Source organism: Elephas maximus, chromosome 1, assembly GCF_024166365.1.
Source record: "Elephas maximus indicus isolate mEleMax1 chromosome 1, mEleMax1 primary haplotype, whole genome shotgun sequence".
In the NCBI taxonomy this organism is placed as follows: Eukaryota; Metazoa; Chordata; class Mammalia; order Proboscidea; family Elephantidae; genus Elephas; species Elephas maximus.
Genome location: NC_064819.1, coordinates 70,666,855 through 70,686,571, shown reverse-complemented (window position 1 = coordinate 70,686,571; position 19,717 = coordinate 70,666,855). Strand labels below are relative to the sequence as shown.

Here is a 19,717-nt window from a genome sequence, read left to right as displayed (position 1 = left end):
TTTTTTTTTTTTTATAAAACAGAAACAAATCTTTTGTGGTTTCCCATGATGTTGTCAGAAATTTATTATAGGTCACTGAGAAACATATACTTGAGTTAAAGATCTTAAAGGTAAAAACCTTAACATTTTCCAAAGCCAAGTAACTGGTTTCTTAGTCAAGGGCATACAAGTTAACATAAACTTAGAGACATAAAACTTTTGCCTCCTAGGCAGATTACACAGAAAAAGTAACTTTTTGTATTATAGGTGAATGCAATAAACAGTAAACCAAAGAAACAAGACTATCGAAATTGAGTAAACTTTGTTAAGGTTTTATTTAACATATTCCATAGCTTTTCAGACTCAGAAATTTATTCTGCTGAATTCTTGCCTTTGGGGCAGATTGTACAAAGAAATAACTCTTCAACTGAGTAATTAAAGAAAATTTTGTTACTGTTTAACAGCGAGAAACTCAATTCTTTGCTATTTGACATTAGAGCTTTAAAAAATTCTCATAGATTTACCTATTAAACTTTTAGCTGTAGTAAATAAGGACTTTGACTATACCAGATAAATTCCCTTTTAAGGAATCTTTTAAATTTCTTGTTTTTGTTTTGCGTCTCTTATAGTACAACTCTTTAAGTTGCAAAGATGAACATACTCATTACCAAACCTAAATATCTATCTATCTATCTATATGTATATCCTTTCTCTGTGGCATAAGAACTAAGAGCCTATAAACTTCAATTATATAGTGGATATTTAATTTAATATCATTTAATACCTGTAGGGAAAACCTGGTATAGTGGTTAAGAACTATGACTGCTAACCAAAATGTCAGCAGTTCACATCTACTAGGTGCTCCTTGAAAACCCTATGGGGCAGTTCTACTCTGACCTATAGGGTCACTATGAGTTGGAATTGACTTGAGAGCAATTTTTTTTTTAATATCAGTAAGTTACTTAGAAATCTTGGAATGTAATTTAAACCTATATACTATAAAACATAATTACTGTTGAAGTATAGTTTGTTTAAATAGTCTGTACTTTTATTCAAACTTTTACCATTTCTTATAGTTTCTCAATCTAACCTTAGTTTTTTTTTTTTGAATGTTAGTGACCCACCTAATTTCTGGTAACTGTATAAGACAGTGTTTTTTGTATTTTAGACTTCATCAGTGTCTATATTATTTACCTTACCTTCTTTTATCTCAAAAAGGCTTTTACTTGGTTGGCAGGGGTCTTTTCAAAACCTTCTCTGGAACAGTATGGGTCTCAGAAGATCATTATTAAGAAAATAATTGGTTAATCTTAATTTATTTACATATGTTTAAGTTGGCCTGGGTGTTTTAAAAGACAAGAAGTAATTAAATTCTTTCCTTTTAATTTTTATTCTTTTGGTAAGCTGCAGTGCAGTGAATTTCTTAATAAGGCCTTTTTAGCCATAGTCTTGTAACTCCCACGAAATGACTGGGTGGTGTTATGCAAATGAAGTGCTTGTGGCCCACTAAGGGCATTGGGTGACTTGCTAATAGTGCAGATAAGGTATATGGCACCATGTGGGGGTAGGACCATGCAAATAAGGTGTATGGAACTCTATGGAGGGGATTGGTCAGTTTTGCCATCCTGGTAGGCTTAAAATGAACCATCCCAGAGGTGGATATGGGGAATCTAACTACCATCAGGCAGAAGAGACAGGAGTGAAGTGTGTCCTTTGAACTCGGGATCCCTGCACCAAGAACCTCCTAGACCCAGAAGATAGAGAGAGAGCTGTAACACTGAAGATATCGTGATAAGTAGTGGCAAAGAAGTGTCAGCAGCAGAGGCAACAGAACCAGGGGACTGGCAGGAGATAGCGTGGTGGGCTTGCCAACCTGCAGGGCAAGAGGTGAGTGCCTTCGTCCGGGAGTCTTACTGGCAGAATGGGGTGTCCCTGGATACTTGACAGAGCTAGGCTTGCAGACCCATGGAGCAAGAAAGTTAATTGCCTTCTGGCTGAGGCATATTGGCAGAGTGGGGGGCCCCTGGGGACTTATTGGCAGAGCTAAAGAGCTATGTAACATTTGTCTCAGTGGGGCAGAGGTTGCGCCGAGGGACCAAGGGCCAGAGAGAGGTCTGCTTGGAGGCATGGGTGAGAAGAAGCTGTCTTGACTAAAGAACTGTATCCCGAATCACTTCTGATCCTTAATGGTAATCTGGTACTCTCCTAATTAGCCCCATAATCATGAGTATTGTCTGTGAGTCCTGTGTGGCCATTGCAATGAATTATCAAACCCAGCAGAAAAGTAGAGAGTGCCATGGGAAGGATGGTTGGTGTCAGAATTGGTAAAAAGGTTGCAGGGTAGAGATATGTCTGACCTCTGCCTCATAGGAATCAGCTTTGGGCTGTTGATCTTGATTTTCCTTCCACCTTGTGAAGTTAGAGGAGGTCAGATGCCTCCACCACAACATTTTTACATAAGCAGTTTAGCCTTTTCCCATGTTTGGATTTTTTTCTGTTTAAGCTAATTATTGATTTTTAAAAAGTCTTTCTAAAGTTAATTCATGAATATTATAGTCATAAATAAGCAAATCTGAGAAATCTTTTTCCTTATTCATCTAAAGGACAAAAGTAATTTGAGAAGCATCTTGTGTAGCTGTTTTGTCTGCAAGATTGTTTACCTTAATTTCCTCAGTCATAATTATTTCTTAAAGTCAGAAGATCTGGACAAAGTTGGCAAAGTCCTTAGTCTCTTGTGGAACCATGCCTTCACCATTTCAAGTACAAGCAGCACATGTTCAGCCTGGTTGCGTGGTAACACAGAGGCGGTCCTTCTTATTTTTCTTACTATTGCAGCTGTGACTATGTTGCTATTTGGTTATCTTGGGAGGGATAGTTATCAGCATATTCTAGAGGGATCCTGTAAGGTCTCTTCAAGGCTGCTCAACACAGACCTGCCTTGAAAGCCTTTTAAGTTTGTTTATCTTGCTTTGCAATGGATGTTTTCAGTGCTGGGGACTCAGAAAGCTGTTATATGGGAGCCTAAATTTCCTAGTTCTATAAGCTTTCCATTTCTTGTCATTTTGGAATAATAAAAATTACTTCATCTCCTCACTGGTCTGTGAGGAAGACTCATTAATAACCTGCATTATGCAGATGACACAACCTTGCTGGCTGAAGGTGAAGAGGACTTGAAGCACTTACTGATGAAGACCAAAGACCACAGGCTTCAGTATGGTTTACACCTCAACATAAAAGAAAAGTCCTCACAACTGCACCAATAAGCAATATCATGATAAAGGGGAAAAAAGACTGAAGTTATCTAAGGATTTCATTTTACTTGGATCCACAAGCAACACCCATGGAAGCAATAGTCAAGAAATCAAAAGATGCATTGCATTGGGCAAATCTGCTGCAAAAGACCTCTTTAAAGTGTTGAAAAACAAAGAAGCCACCATGAAGACTAAGGTGCGCCTGACCCAGGCAGTGGTGTTTTCAGTCACCTCATATGCATGTGAAAGCTGGACAATGACTAAAAAAGAACAAAGAAGAACTGATGCTTTTGAATTATGGCGTTGGTGAAGAATATTGAATATACCATGGACTGCCAAAGAATGAACAAATCTGTCTTGGAAGAAGTACAACCAGAATGCTTCTTCGCAGCAAAGATGGAGAGACTACGTCTCACATACTTTGGACCTGTTAGCAGGAGGGATCAGTCCCTGGAGAAGGGTATCATGCTTGGTAAAGTAGAGGGTCAGTGAAAAAAGAGGAAGAATTTCAGCTAGATGGATTGCCACAGTGGCTGCAACAATGGGCTCAAGCATAACAACAATTGTGAGGATGGCACAGGATCAGGCAGTGTTTCGTTCTGTTGTACATGCAGTCACCATGAGGTGGAACTGACTCAATAGCACCTAGCAACAAGCAGTCTCTCAAATTGCAAAGTACTTAAGTGACCACTGATTTAACAAAATGTTGTTGGGGAGCGCAAACAAAAATCCAAATGCAAATAATCAAAATAGGCATGCCATTGAGGCTGTTTAACTTTGGGAGCCTCATTTTTCTAGTTTGCTGCAGAAAAGTTAACTTGCAAAGATCAAAGATCCCTGAAGTAGTCACCCAAATTGTCTTGGGTAAAGCAATGCCAACTAGAAAACATGGAGCATGTTACAGGACCAAAGTGCTCATTCACAAAATGGGTCAGGAGCTGCCACCTCCCCCGTGAATTGGCATTACCCATTCCTTGCAAGTAAAACTGAAACTATGTGCAACACCATATCCAACAATAAAACTCGGAGAACTGAGACACAAAAAGAGCAGAGCTTGGATCTGGGAGGTTATTTACCTTAGACAACCCTGGAGAGAGTGTGGAGATGGAAAACTGCAGGGGAGATTGGCCAGTACCAAAAGCTTGAGTCCTCGAAGTCTTGGGGGCCACCTGCAGATTATGCACCTTCAGGTCCCGTGTATCTGACACCAAAAATGCCAAAGAGCAAGACAGGAGTCTCTGTTAAAATTAAGAGTTTTATTGAAGGAATAGAAGTGATTTGAATCCGGGAAACACAAAGCCCACAAAGTGAAACTAAGTGCTCCAAGATGCAGGAGTTAAGCATTTACATCTATTAGCAAAATCAGGACCTTAATGTACAGTATTCTGATTGGAGGTCAAGCAATTAGGGAAACTAGGGGTGGGATAACTTGAAGTGGGGATCTCAATGTGATTGGTTTAAGGAGTATATGTAGGCTTCTTAGATTGGTTATGGTGTGATGGTTGTAGAAGTTCATGACTGAAGGGTGTTACAGGGTAGTCACAAGACAATCACAGAATATTTTCTGAGAATGTTCTGTCAAAATAACTTTGTTGAGTAAAACATTTCCTGGCTGTTGCTTGCACGGGAGATTTCTGTTAAGCCATTTGTATCCAGACCCCCCTCCCCCCCGGAATGTTCTGTCAACATCCTTTCTTAGCTTAACCACAGAGAAAAACATTTCTTTAGTTGCATGATTAAGTCTGTTTTGTTAATGGTTGCTAGGGAGTAAGCAGAAGTAAAAGGAATTATAACAAATAGAGTTAGGCCTACACCCTGGGCAGAAGCCCTTTCCATGTCAAGCACCTAAGCTTTTAGGGTTCTTTCACAGAAGAGACAAAGATCTTCCACCAGAGCTGACACAGAACACCTTTAGAGCTGGTGCCCTAAATTTGGACTTCTAGCCTCCTCAACTGTGAGAAAATAAATTTCTGCTTATTAAAGCCATCCACTTGTGAAATTTGTGTTATAGCAGCACTAGATAACCAGGACAGTCTGTTTCTTCAAGATTTTATTTCTCCACCTCAGATGAGGCTAATGGAGGTCATGTTTTCTTTTCACATGGTCCAGGTTGAACAATTCATTACTGTTTTCAAGTGAGGTCTTAATTGTTCCATTTCTTTATGATAAATCACTGTGAAGAAAATTGCTTTAATAGGTAACCAGTTAAAACCCACCAGTAGCTGTGGGCCACTACAAAGGAAGGTTAACATTGTTTGCCCTTTGACAACATTAACTGTTGACTCATCTACCCCAACATGTGTGAATCATTAGTTTGGGGCTGGAATGAAATTCTTGATAGTTTGTAGAGCACAATAAAAACCAGTTGTTTTTGAGTTGATCTCAACTAATGGTGACCCCACATGTGTCAGAGTAACACTGTGCTCCATAGTATTTTCAATGACTGATTTTGGGAAGATCGCCATGGATTTCTTTCGAGGCACCTCTGGGTGGACTTGAACTTTTAGCATTTCTAACTTCCAACCTTTCAGTTAGCAGCCAAGCTTATTAACCTGAGTCCTTTGGTGGTGCAGTTGGTTAACTCGACCAGCTACTAACCAAAAGGTATGAGGACCTGTTTCACATTTGTTGGCTCTAATGTGAAAGCAATTATTCTAGTAATTGTTGCTTGAAAAAATATATAATGAAAAAAGGCTATTGTGAATGAAGTAATGCCTAAATTAAAAAGGATTTAATTATTCACAAAAGCCTGGATGTATATGTATAAGATACATTACCTATTCATTGTGCATTACTTGGTGTCCAGAAGGGGCAGAGAACTCCTACTGACAGATTAGAAACTCCTCTTCGAGGAGATTTTCCAAACTTCTCATTTGGATTTACTTGAAGACCAAGGTTCGTCTCATCTCGTGTACCCTCATTTATTGTTTGTTACATCCTTTGATACTCTTGAAAGATTTTCTAAACTAAAACCTACACTCAGAATTCTTCAAGCTTTTAACTTGGGTATCGTTTACCTTCTTTCACAATGTTATGCATATTTGTCTCTCCTATAAATGTGTTAAAGGAGCCCTGGTGGTGCAGAGGTTAAGCAGTGGTTGGCAGGTTGAACCTACCAGTGGCTGTACAGGAGAAAGATGTGGCAGTCTGTTTCTGTAAAGATTACAGCCTTGGAAGCCCTATGGGGCAGTTCTCCTCTGTCCTATATGGAGGGTAGCTATGAGTTGGAATTGACTTGAATGCAGTGGGTTTGGATTTTTTGTATAAATATGTTAAGGGTATCAAGTACATAAAAATATCATACTAGCCTTTTAACGAAATGGTCTAATAAAAGAATCCACAGATAAAGCTGCACTCGTGTGCACTTAACTCTGACTATGTAAGATCAGGATAATAATAGTTCCCACCTCTTAGGGTTATGGTGAAGAATAGATGAGACGATGGACAGGAAGCAACCCATAGACTGTAAAGCACTATACAGGTGCTCTCTGGCCACTCAGCACTGTGGAAAGTTACAAATGAAGCAGGAATCTTGGTTCCTGCCCTTGAGACACTTTTAAAACCAGCTGGAGTCTCAAATCCAGGTGGAACAATTAAGTAGAAATTGCAAAGTATCTTGGAAGCAAGTTCCTGCAAATGTAATGAGAACTGTAGCCCTAAGTGCTAGTATCTACCACCCACCTGTCTGTTTGTTGTACTGTAGTAGCTTGTGTATTGCTATGATGCTGGCAACTATGCCACTGGTATTTGAAATACCAGCAAAGTCATCCATGGTGGACAGGTTTCAATGGAGCATCCAGACTAAGACAGACTAGAAGGAAAGGCCTGGTGATTTACTTCTGAAAATTAGCTGATGAAAACCCTGTGGATCACAACAGAATATTGTCTGTTATAGTGCTGGAAGTTGAGCCCCGTATGTTGGAAGGCACTCAAAATACACATCGGCCACAGCAATGGACTCAAACATGTCAATGGCCATGAAGATGGTGGAGGACTGGGGAACGTTTCATTCTGTTGTACATGGGTTCACCATGAGTCAGAGACGACTTGATGACAGCTGACAAGTGCTAATATAACACAGGGAGTTGTTGTACCCAGAACTACCCCTAGTCCCCATGAAGGTCCAGCCATCCATTGGACTATAAGCCCTGTCTCCTCCAAAGGTAGAGGAGCATCTCCGGGGATGCATGGCCTCACTGCTTGCCCATCATCTCTTCCTCTCCCCACTTTACAAAGCTCTCTGGGAGGGCACATCAGGCTGAGCTCCCAGTTACTCTGGGCCTCTCTTTCTAATAACTCCTCTGTCCCATGGCTTTTTCCTCCTCCCACATGGCAAATATGAACTCCATTCTTCTGGGAGTGCTGGGACTCTGCTCTGTGGTACTTGATACTAATGAAAACAATGTCTAAAAGTACCCACAGTGGGATCTCTGTCCTTGGCTTCAGGTCGGAGTCTCATGTTTTGATCACTTTATTTATTATGCTCAAGTTTTGAAATGGTGAGTGCATGTTCCCACTGTTCTTTCATCTAAGAAAGTCGGGGGCTGCTGGGAGGTGTTCACAGGTAATTAATTTGTCAGGGTAGGAGAAGCAGTCTTGCCAAATACGAGCAAAAAACAAATTCACACCTCATCTAGCAGATGATTAGTTCTGCAAGCGACCGTGAATAGCATAAAGGGGGAGGTAGGGCAGCTAGACCTGAAAATGGATGAGGCTTTATGGCTAAGCTTGATGTATTAATACTTTTTGTGTCTTTGGGGGCTGTAGTTTCCCCCTTGTAAATGAAGCCCTGTGGCTACCACATCAATCTCCTGGATAAATGAGTGTGCTGTGTGCCTCCTATGGTCCAGATGTAAGTGAAGGAAAGCCTTTCTTTTCCTTCCTTCATCTTTGCTTCCTTTCCTTTTTACCTTCTCCCTTCCTTCCTCCCTCTTGTTTCCTTTCTTTCCTCATTCGCTCCTTCCCTCTTCACTTCCTTGCATGGGAGAAATCTAGTTTTACATTGGCTCTGAATTAAAAACACCGCAAGCAAATTTTATAAACTAAAAATTGAGAGACACGATCTGGCGACAAAAGGAAATATTTGAAATCAAATGGAAAATCCAGGACATACGGCCACTATGTGGGGGCAGTGGTGGTTCAGTGGTAGAATTCTTACCTTCCGTGTGGCACACCTTGGTTTGATTCCTGACCAACACATCTCATGCACAGTCACCAGCCCTCTGTTGGTGGAGGCTCGCAAAATGCTATGATACTGGAAGCTATGCCACAGGTATTTCAAATAGTAGCAGCATCACCCATGGTGGACATTATTCAGTGGAGCTTCCAGACTAAGATGGACTAGAAAGAAAGGCCTGGTGATCTACTGCTGAAAATTAGCCAACGAAAATCCTCTGAATCACGATGTTCCAATCCATAACCAGTTATGGGGATGGTGTGACATATTCCATTGTGCATGGGTTGCCACGCATCCAGGTGGCCATGAAGTGGGACCCACTGGACTGCAGCTAACAACAACAATGCCTACTATAATTACAGAGAAGAAAGATCTTCAGATAGATTGGTTGCTTCTCTAGGAATTTGGATGGCTGACAGGATCCCAGTGCCTGGAATTAAGAGTGCGTGTTGGTAAACCTTATGAGTAAACCTACCTGGTGATATGTATGTAAAGAACCTAGCACATAATAGGTGTACAATACAATACATTTTAATTTCCTCCACCATTTCTGTTAGCATTGACCTGAATACTAAATAATAGAGCTATTGAAATTTATGAAGTTTCCAGTGATTTGTTTTGAGAAAGTAGTTCTTAAAATCTGGAGATGGAGGGGAAATGTAGTGTCTTAATTATTAGGGTTCAGGTATACCTTACTAAATGAAATAAATGTTTTTGGAAAGCTGTATCAAGTTAACGTTTGTAAATCAAATCATATTTTACACACATTAAGAATTTTCTCCTGTTAATGGTATCCTAGAGGAATTCATTTCTCTAGAAATGGAAATGTAAGTTTGGTAAATTCTGATTTGGCATATTATATTGAGTTTCTTTTAAGTGGAATATAGTTGGTTATTCAGATTCAGCTAGCTTTCAGTGAGAATCTATTATGGACTGAGTAGTGTTCTTGGCACTTTCACAACATGTAATCTTACAGAATTCTCTCAACAACCATCTTCATTTTGTAGATAAGGGCCTTGTGTTCAGTAACTTGATCAAGGCTCACAGAGTTAGCAGGTGGCACACCCAAGATTTGAAGTCAGGTCTCCTGCACTGTTATATTGTCCAGCCACCCTGTTGCAAAGTTGCTACCTTTTTTCTTACTCTAAGCAATTTGAGACTTGTAGGAGGAAGCATTATACTTTGGGTTTTGGAGTCCGTCTGGATTTCCGTACCAGCTCTGCCGTGTGTGAGCTGCGTCATTCTGGACAAGTTTCAACCTTTAGGTTAGTAGACGAGCATAAACCATTTGAGCCATTCAGGGATCTGAATCTTGGTCACCTTACCTGTAATGGGGATGATAATACCTGCTTTGGAGAGTATGTGTAAGGATTAGAGAAAATCTAATCCAATCTAGTGCAAGGATAAAGCACCTGGAACATAAAAGGCAGTTATTAAATGAAAAAAAAAATTTTTTTTTTTTTTTTTTTAGTATTATAATGATCATTAATAGTAGCAGCAATAATAGTAATTGTTGCTAGTTGCTATCAAGTCTATTCTGACTCATAGTGACTCCCCGACACGTGCGGAGTATAATTTCTCCATAGGGTTTTCAAGGCTGTGACCTTTTGGAAGCAGGTCACTGAGGCCTCTCTTACGGGTTCGAACCACCACCTTTTCAGGTAGTAGTACTTATTTAGATGTTTTTTCTACCAAAATTTACTATGAAACCTAAAAGGGAGGGACTATATCTTGTTCATCCAGTGAGCTTTCCCTGGAACAAGTAGAGTGAACTGCTATTAACCAAAATGTTGGAGGTTCTGGTCCACTCAAGACACCCTGGAAGAAAGCCCTGGTGATGCCCTTCTGAAAAATCAGTAATGGAAAACTTTATTAAAAAGTTCTATTCTGATACATAGGAGTTGCCGTGAGTCAGAGTCAACAGAATGGCAACTTTTTTTAAAATCGGTATTGTAGAATCATAGAAAATGTGGTTAAGTTTTCAAATTCATTAAAAACATCCTAGATTTTCCAATCACTTTAATTTCCACCCAATGAACCAGTCAGCAGCCTCTCCTCATGCTTAGCAGGTGTAAAGGAGAGGAGTTGCCATCATTTGGTCTACGCTTGGCACACTGGAGACAACTCTTGGCTCAAATCCTGACTCTGGAGCAGGAGAAAAGTGGGATGCAGAGCTCAAATTCTAGTAAAAAGACCAGACTTAATGGTCTGGCTGAGACTGGAGGGATCCCAGAGGTCATGGCCCCCGGACACTCTATTAGCCCAAAACTAAAACTATTCCCAAAGTCAACTCTTCAGACAAAGATCAGACTGGACTGTAAGACATAAACTGATACTCTTACCGGTAAGCAATAATGACCATCATGAAGCAGGATGTTTCCTATTCTCTAAATGTGGAGCTGAAATTACGGAGATGGTGTGTGTGTGTAGGGGAGAGGTAGAAGGATGAGGCCTTATTATTTCAGAGGTCAGGTCTCAACTCAATTTGCTACTAAGAAAAATTTCTTCTAAGGGCCCTTATATTAGCATTTTCTGTTTGCCCCTAGTGTTTTCGTGACACTGCTTGGCTTGCTGAGATTGGGTAGCTGTGTTTGCCTTCTCTAAGAGCTGTAATGCTGCAGACCTTTTGTTATCTGAACTTATTTCCTGTGTCGCTCCCTTGGTGCCCTGTTAGATATCCGGCTGCTCAACCTGATAAGCTAATTAAAGCTGCAGTATGGCGGGCTGAAAGTGACAGGGTTCATCAATTTTGTTTCCCATATCACATTTGCATTAACATAGGTCATCAGGGCTTAAGTCTAAACCAATGAATAATTTGGGCATTTCTCCGAAGAGACTCTCAGTACCTCCTGTAGTAAAGGAAACTTGTTGTTCGCTGCAGTAAGTCAACCCTGACTCAGGGTGTCCTCGGGTCCAATGGAGTGAAACATTGCCTGATTCTGTGCCATCCCCATGGTCGGTTGCACATTGGACTGTTGTGATATGTAGGATTTTCCTTGGCTAATTTTCAGATGTATATCACTAAGCTTTTCTTTCTAGCCTGTCTTAATCTGGAAGTTCTGCTGAAACCTGTTCAGCATCATAACAACACACCAACCTCCACTGGCAGACAGGTAGTGGCTGCGCTTGAGGTGCATTGGCCGGGAATCAAAGCAGCATGGGAGGCTAGAATTCTACCACTGAGCCACTACTAGAAAGCTTAAAATGGGAATGGTATTAGGAAACCCGTTACCCTTGCTGTCAAATCGATTCTGACTCTTAGGGATAGTATAGGACAGAGTAGAACTGCCATACAGTTTCCAAGGAGCGCCTGGGGGATTTGAACTGCTGACCGTTTGGTTAGCAGCCATAGGTCTTAACCACTATACCACCAGGGTTTCTGGTGTTAGGAAAGTAGGTGTTAAGTTGGTATTCTTCTTGAAAGTTGAATGAAGTAAGTCCGAGAAAACATCAGAGAACAAGAATGGAAGAAAGAGGAATATCTCAAATGTGAGACACTATAGCAGATGAGGAAACCCTGGTGGCATAGTGGTTAAGTGCAACGGCTGCTAACCAAAAGGCTGGCAATTTGAATCCACCAGCCGCTCCTTGGAAACCCTATGGGGCAGTTTTACTCTGTCCTGTAGAGTCGCTATGAGTTGGAATTGACTTGACGACAATGTTTTTTTTTTTTTAAAGCAGATGATCAGGTAATATTTCTATGGCTGAGCACGGATTGCTGTTGGCTATAATTAGAGAAGAACTTTTTAATGCTTTGTGAGAGGAGCTGAAGCTCTGTGAATATTGTTTCTGGTGAAATTAGGTCCGAAGGGATTCTTCTGGTTAATTTTTATTTGAGTTTATTATATATTGAACAGGCACAGTATGCAATACAACAGGCGAGTGTTCTGATCAGCACTTTTTTCCGTCAATAGCAACATAATGTATATTGTACAAACTAACATCTAACTAGGTCAGAAGTCTGGATCTGATTTGAAAGGTTCAGCGTTAGCTTTCAGATATTGCCAAATGAAGCAGCCATAACCACTGAAAGATTACACCAAAAAAAAAAAAAAACCCAAAACCAAATCCATTGCCGTCGAGTTGATTCTGACTCATAGTGACCCTATGAGACAGAGTAGAACTACCGCATAGAGTTTCCAAGGACCACCTAGTGGATTCGATCTGCTGACCTTTCGGTTAACAGCCATAGCTCTTAACTGCTACACCACCAGGGTTTCCTGAAAGATTATAAGGCAATGTAGAAGGAGACTCTTGGCATATTTAGTAAATGTGCATTCATTTTTCCAAAGGACTCACTAAAACCTAGGAAGAGACAGCATGAAAACAGGAAAAGCTACCTGCTATCTAGGTTATTGAGTTTCCGGTTCATCTCTAACTGTGACCTTGTGCGCATAACCCAGTCTCTTTGTCTCTCAATTTTGAGTTGGTAAAACCAAGACTATAACATTTAAGGCCCCTTTATTTTTCAAATTTAATATTCTAAGTCATTTCCTCATATTGTGCAAAACGGGCAAATTTCCAAAAAAAAAATTTGTGCTTAGTTAAAAATAAAATCTTGCAATAGTTGACAATAGCGTGCATTTTATAAGATATAGAAGACACTTTCTGCATTGAACAGGGTGACCAGGGCATCACTTACTATCCCCAAAGCCCCAGGGAATGCTACAATGTGAAAAGAACTGCTTCCCTTCCACAAAAGTCCTGTGGAACTACCCTAAACTGTCTCTTTCGTTTCTTGTTACTCACATTTCATCACTTCTGATGTGCTCTGATGTTGCTCCTGTCTTGATCTTCCAGAAGCTGTGAAAGGAAGATTTTCACAAAACTATGGCATAACGTCTACCTCATGATCTTCAAACCCTATCAACTTTATGATGCATCCCAATTGCAGAGAATAGCCTTATGAAAAAATTATGCCTCATTTGGAAATGAGGGTTTCTTCATTGCACTCTTTATCTTTGTTGTCATTTTTGTCGTATTGTACTCTTAATTTTTCCTCTCCCTTTCAGGACCCTAATATAACTGAGAATTTTTTTTTTTTTTTTAAGTATAGAATAGAATGAGATTCCTTGCTCTTTATTTAAAAGCGCTAGAGTTGAATGTCCTTCCCCTTCCCCCAAAAAACCTACAAATTAAATTATTTTGTGTGTGTGTTACGTATTGTCTGTGAGCCCCTCCTCAACTTTCTTGAAAGTTAGTATAATTCGGTAGCAAAGAGCCCTCACTACAGTTTTATGGGATAAAAATCTAGATGTTTCTTGTGAGGGTGCATATGTAACCTTTGGTCACATGTTGGTGGAGTATTTTGGACAACTTACAGTACCTAACCATTTGGGTATATGAACTTCCAAGTTCCAGCTTGGCAATTCTAGCAGAGGAGCCCAGGTACTGAAATATCTGAAATTGTCGGCTAGGACAATGCATGAATTAGTTTCCCGTGGTTGCTGTAACAAAGGACTGAAAACTGTGTGGCTTAAGGTAACGGAAGTATATTCTTTCATTGACCTGGATATTAGAAGTCTGAAATTACAGTGTTGGCAGAGTTGGGTCCTTCTGGAGGCTCTGAGGGAGAAACTATACCATATAGCTTTCCTGTTTCTAGTGATTTCTTGCAGTCCTTGGCTTGTAGCTGGATCGCTCCAATCTCTGCCTCTGTCTTGGCATCACCTTCTTTGCTCTTATGTGTGTCTGTATCTGAATCTCCCTCTCCTTTCTGTTATAAAGACACCAGTCATTGGATTTAGAGTCCACCCAATCCAATATGATCTCATCTTGACATAACTAATTACGTGTGCAAAGACGCAATTTCCAAACACAGTTACATTTGAGGTTCTGGGTAGACATAAATTTTGGGGGACACTTTTTTTTATTCAGTGTTATACAAGGCAAAAGTACAAGAGGTATGTAAGGAGGAAGGGACACTCACCTACAGGTAGACTAGCTCTGTTCAATCTGGCGAATCAGACCTGCTTTAACTAGTAATGATCTGAGTATATATAACAATGATTTTTTTTCTGTCCTTTCACTTTTTAAAAAATTTTTATTGTGCCTTAGGTGAAAGTTTACGGTGTGAATTAGTTTCTCATTCAAAAAATTGTACACAGATTGTTTTGTGACATTGGTTGCAATCCCTGCAATGTGTCAGCACTCTCCCCCTTTCTAACCTGGGTTCCTCATGTCCCTTTGTGCAGTTTTTCTGTCCCTTCCTGCCTTCTCGTCTTTGTATTTGCCCATTTGATCTCATATACTTGATTGAAACTAAGAAGCACGTGCTTCACATGTATTACTGTTTGTTTTGTTGTTGTTGTTGTGTGCTGTCGAGTTGATTCCCATTCATAGCGACCCTATAGGACAGAGTAAAACAGCCTTATAGGGTTTCCAAGGAGCAGCTGGTGGATTCAAACTGCCAAGCCTTTTGGTTAGCTGCCTAAGCTCTTAAACTCTTTGCCACCAGAGCTTCATTTGTTTTATAGGCAGGGCTAATCTTTGGCTGAGAGGTGGACTTCGGCAGTGGCTTTGGTTCTGAGTTAGCAGGGTATCCAGGAGCAATAGTCTTGGGGGCTGCCTGTAGTCTGTCAGACTAGTAAGTCTGGTGTTTTTTTTTTTTTTGTGTGTGGGATTTTGAATTTTATTCTACACTTTTTCTTCCACTCTGTCTGGGACCCTCTATTGTGATCCCTGTCAGAGCAGTCGGTCGGTGGTGGTAGCAGGGTACCATTTAGTTCTTCTGGGCTCAGGCTGGTGGAGGCTCTGGTTCATGTGGTCCATAAGTCCTTTGGACTAATACTTTCCTCGTGACTTTGGCTTTCTTTATTCTCCTTTGCTCCGGATGTGATGGGACAAATAGATGGATCTTAGGTGGTGGCTTGCAAGCTTTTGGGACCCCAGATACTACTCACCAAAGTAGGATGTAGAATGTTTTCTTTATAAACTATGTTATGCCAATTGACCTAGATGTCACCTGAGACAATGGTCTGCAATCCTCAGCCCCAGTAGCTCTGTCCCTCAAGGTATTTGGATATGTCTGAGAAGCTTCTCTGAATTTGTCTTGGTAAAATTGTGCTGACTTCCCCTGTATTGTGTGTTGTCTTTCCCTTCACCAAAGTTAACTTGTCTACTATTTAGTTGGTGATTCCTCCTCTCTACCCCTCCCCTGTCTTATAACCACTAAAGATTATTTTTTTCCTGTGTGTAAACCTTTTCATGAATTTTTAGAATAGTGGTCTCAAACAATACAATATTTGTCCTTTTGTGATTGACTTATTTCACTCAGCATAATGCCCTCCAGATTCATGCACGTTGTGAAATATCTTGCCGGTTCATCATCGTTTTTTATTGTTGCGTAGTATCCCATGGTGTGTATATACCATGGTTTGTTTATCCATTCGTCTATTGATGGGCACTTATGTTGTTTCTGTCTTTTTGCTATTATGAATAACGCTGCAATGAACGTGGATGTGCGTATGTGTATCTGTGTGATGGCTCTTATTTCTCTAGGATATATTCCTAGGAGCGAGATCGCTGGATCATAAGGTATTTCTATTTCCAGCTTTTTAAGGAAGTGCCATATAGTTTTCCATAGCGTACCGTTTTACATTTCTACCAGTAGTGCATAAAATTTCCAGTCTCCTTGCAACCTCTCCAACACTTGCTATTTTCTGTTTTTTTGATTAGTGCCAGTAATGTCAGGGTAAGATGGTATCTCATTGTAGTTTTGATTTGCATTTCTCTAATGGCTAATGATCTCGAGCATTTCCTCCTGTGTTTGTTAGCTGCCTGAATGTCTTCTTTGGTGAAATGTGTGTTTATATCCTTTGCCCATTTTTTAATTGGATTATTTGCCTTTCAGTTGGAAAGAGGTTGAAGTATTCTATAGATTGTAGAGATTAGACCCTTGTCAGATATGTCATAGCCAAAATTTTTTTCCCAGTCTGTAGATTCTCTTTTTACTCTTTTGGTGAAGTCTTTTGATGAACGGAAGTGTTTAATTTTTAGGAACCCCCAGTTATGTAGTTTTTTTTCTGGTGTTTGCATGTTCTTAGTTATGATTTGTATTATATTTATGCCATATATTAGGGGCCCTAGCACTGTCCCTGTTTTTTCTTCCATGATATTTATCATTTTAGGTTTCATATTTAGCTCTTTGTTCCATTTTGAGTTAACTTTTGTGTATGGTGTGAGGTATGGGTCCTGTTTCATTATTTTACAAATGGACACCCAGTTTTGCCAGGACCATTTGTTAAAAAGGGTGTCTTTTAGCCATTTAATGGACTTTTTTTTTCAATTGTGACTTAGGTGGAAGTTTACAGAGCATATTAGTTTCTCATTAAACAGTTAACGAACAAACTGTTTTGTGACATTGGTTGCCAAACCCGTGATATCTCAACACTCCCCCCTTCTCCACTCTAGGTTCCTTGTTTCCATTCATCCAGTTTTCCTGTGCCTTCCTGCCTTCTCATCTTTGCTTTTGGGCTGATGTGTCCATTAGTCCTGTATACATGATTGAACTATGAAGCACGACCCTCACGTGTGTTATTGTTGGCCCTGTAGACCTGTCTAATTTTTGACTGAAGAGTGAACTTCAGAAGTGACTCCAGTACTGAGTTAAAATGCAATCCCTGGACTATATACTCTTGGGGTTTCTCCAGGCTGTCAGACCAGCAAGCCTGGTCTTTCTTTTTTGACTTAGAATTTGGTTCTACATTTTTCTCCAGCTCTGTCTGGGACCCTCTATTGTGATCCCTGTTAGAGCAGTCATTGGTGGTAGCTGGGCACCATCTAGTTGTACTGGACTCAGCCTGGCGGAGGCTGTGGTAGATGTGGTCTGTTAATCCTTTGGACTGATTTTTCCCTTGTATTAGTTTTCTTCATTCTTCCTTGCTCCCAAAGGGGTGAGACCAGTGGAGTGTCCTAGATGGCTGCTCACAGGCTTTTAAGACCCCAGACCCTACTCACCAAAGTAGAATGTGGAACATTTTCTTTATAAACTCTGTGTGTCACCTGAGCTAGATGTTCCCTGAGACCATGGTCCCCACAGCCCTCCGACTAGCAATTTGGTCCTTCAGGGAGTTTGGATGTGTCCATGGAGCTACCGGGACCTTGCCTTGTACAGGTCGTGCTGGCTTCCCAGTATTGTGTACTGTCTTACCTTTCACGAAATTTTCCACTTATCTATTGTCTATTAAGTGTTTTTCCATCCTCACCACCCCCCTCATAACCATCAAAGATTGTTTCTTTTTGTGTGCAAGCCTTTTCATGAGTTTGTATAGTAGTGGTCTCATACAATATTTGTCCTTTTGTGATTGACTTATTTCACTCAGTATAATGCCCTCCAGATTCATCCAGGTTATGAGATGCTTCACAGATTCATCATTGTTCTTTATCATTGCATAATACTCCATTGTGTGTATGTACCACAGTTTGCTTATCCATTCAACTGTTGATGGGCATCTAGATGTTGTTTCCATCTTTTTGTTATTTTAAACAATGCTGCAGTGAACATGGGTGTGATATATTCCTAGCAATGGGATTGCTGGATCATATGGTATTTCTATTTCTAGCTTTTTAAGGAAGCAGCATATCATTTTCTGTAATGGTTGTATCGTTTTGCATTCCCACCCACAATGCATAAGAGTTCTGATCTCCCTGTAGGCTCTCCAGCATCTGTTATTTCCTGTTTTATTGATTTGTGCTGATAATGCCAGGGTGAGATGGTATCTCATTGTGGTTTTGATTCGAATTTCTCTAATGGCTAGAGATTGTGAGCATTTCCTCATGTGTCTGTTGGCCACCTGGATGTCTTCTTTGGTGAAGTATCTGTTCATTTCCTTTGCTCATTTTTTAGTAGGGTTATTTGTCTTTTTGTTGTAGAGGTGTTGGATTTTCTTGTAGATTTTAGAGATTAGACCTTTTTCTGATTTGTAATAGCCAGTTTTTTTTCCCCCAGTCTGTAGGCTCTCTCTTTACTCTTTTGGAAGTCTTTTGATGAGCATAAGTGTTTAATTTTTAGAAGATCCCAGTTATCTAGCTTATCCTCTGGAGTTTTTGTGTTGTTGGCTGCAGTTTGTATCCTCTTAATGCCATGCATCAGGGCCTCTAGCGTTGATTCTATTTTTTCTTCAATGAACTTCGTAGATTTTGACTTTATATTTAGGCCTTTGCTTTATTTTGAGTTAGTTTTTGTATATGGTGTAAGGTATGGGTCCTGTTCCATTTTTTTGCAGATGGACATCCAGTTTTGGCAGAACTATTTGTTAAAAAGACTGTCTTTTCCTGATAAGTGATAATTTTACTTCTTCATTTTCAGTTAGGATGCTCTTTATTTATTAAAAAAAATTGAATTTATTTATTTATTTGTGTTCTGGCCTTATTGCTCTAGGTAAGACTTCCAGCACGATGTTAAATAGGAGTGGCGATAAAGGGCGTCTTTGTCTTGTTCCCATTCTCAGGGGAAGTGCTCTCAGCTTCTTTCCAGTGAGAATGGTGTTGACTGTTGGTTTTGTATAGATGCCTTTCATAGTGTGAAAAATTTCCCTTCTATTTCTATTTTGTTGAGAGTTTTTATCAGGAATGGGTGTTGGACTTTATTAAATGCCTTTTCTGCATCGATTGAGATGATCATGTGATTCTTAGCTTTTGTTCTATGTATGTGGTGTATTGCATTGATTGATATTCTATTGTTGAACTATTGTTGTATACCTGGTATGAACCCCACTTGGTTGTGGTATATGATGCTGAATTTTGATATGATGCCGAATTCTGTTGGTTAGAATTTTGTTGAGAATTTTTGCATCAATATTCATGAGAGATATTTGTCTGTAATTTTCTTTTTTTTGTGGTGTCTTTGCCTGGTTTTGGTATCAGAGTTACACTAGCTTCATAGAATGGATTTAGGAGTATTCCTTCCTTTTCTTTGCTCTGAAATAGTCTGAGTAATACTGGTGTGAGTTCTTTTCTGAATGTTTGATAGAATTCTCCGGTGAAGTCGTCTGGGGCAGAGCTTTATTTGTTGGAATTTGTTTTCTCTTCTCTTGTTATGGGCATGGTCAGATTTTCTATCTCAGCTTTTGTTAGTTTAGGTAGGTAGTGTGTTTCTACAAATTTGACCTTTTCTTCTAGGTTCTCAAATTTGTTGGAGTACAGTTTTTCATAGCATTCTGTTATGATCTTTTTTATGTCAGTTGGGCCTGTTGTGATGTTCCCCATCTTATTATCTTATTTGGGTTATTTCTTCCTTTCCTGTTTTTCTTTTGTCAATTTGGCCACTGGTTTGTTGATTTTTTTCAAGGAACCAACTTTTGGTCTTGTC

General features: G+C 39.9%; 1 long non-coding RNA gene across 2 annotated transcripts in view; it reads left to right on the top strand.

The window, feature by feature from the left end:
• LOC126076420 (uncharacterized) overlaps window positions 1–19,717 on the top strand; it is a 138,561-nt gene that overhangs the window by 56,282 nt on the left and 62,562 nt on the right. The gene's annotated exons all lie outside the window — the stretch shown is intronic.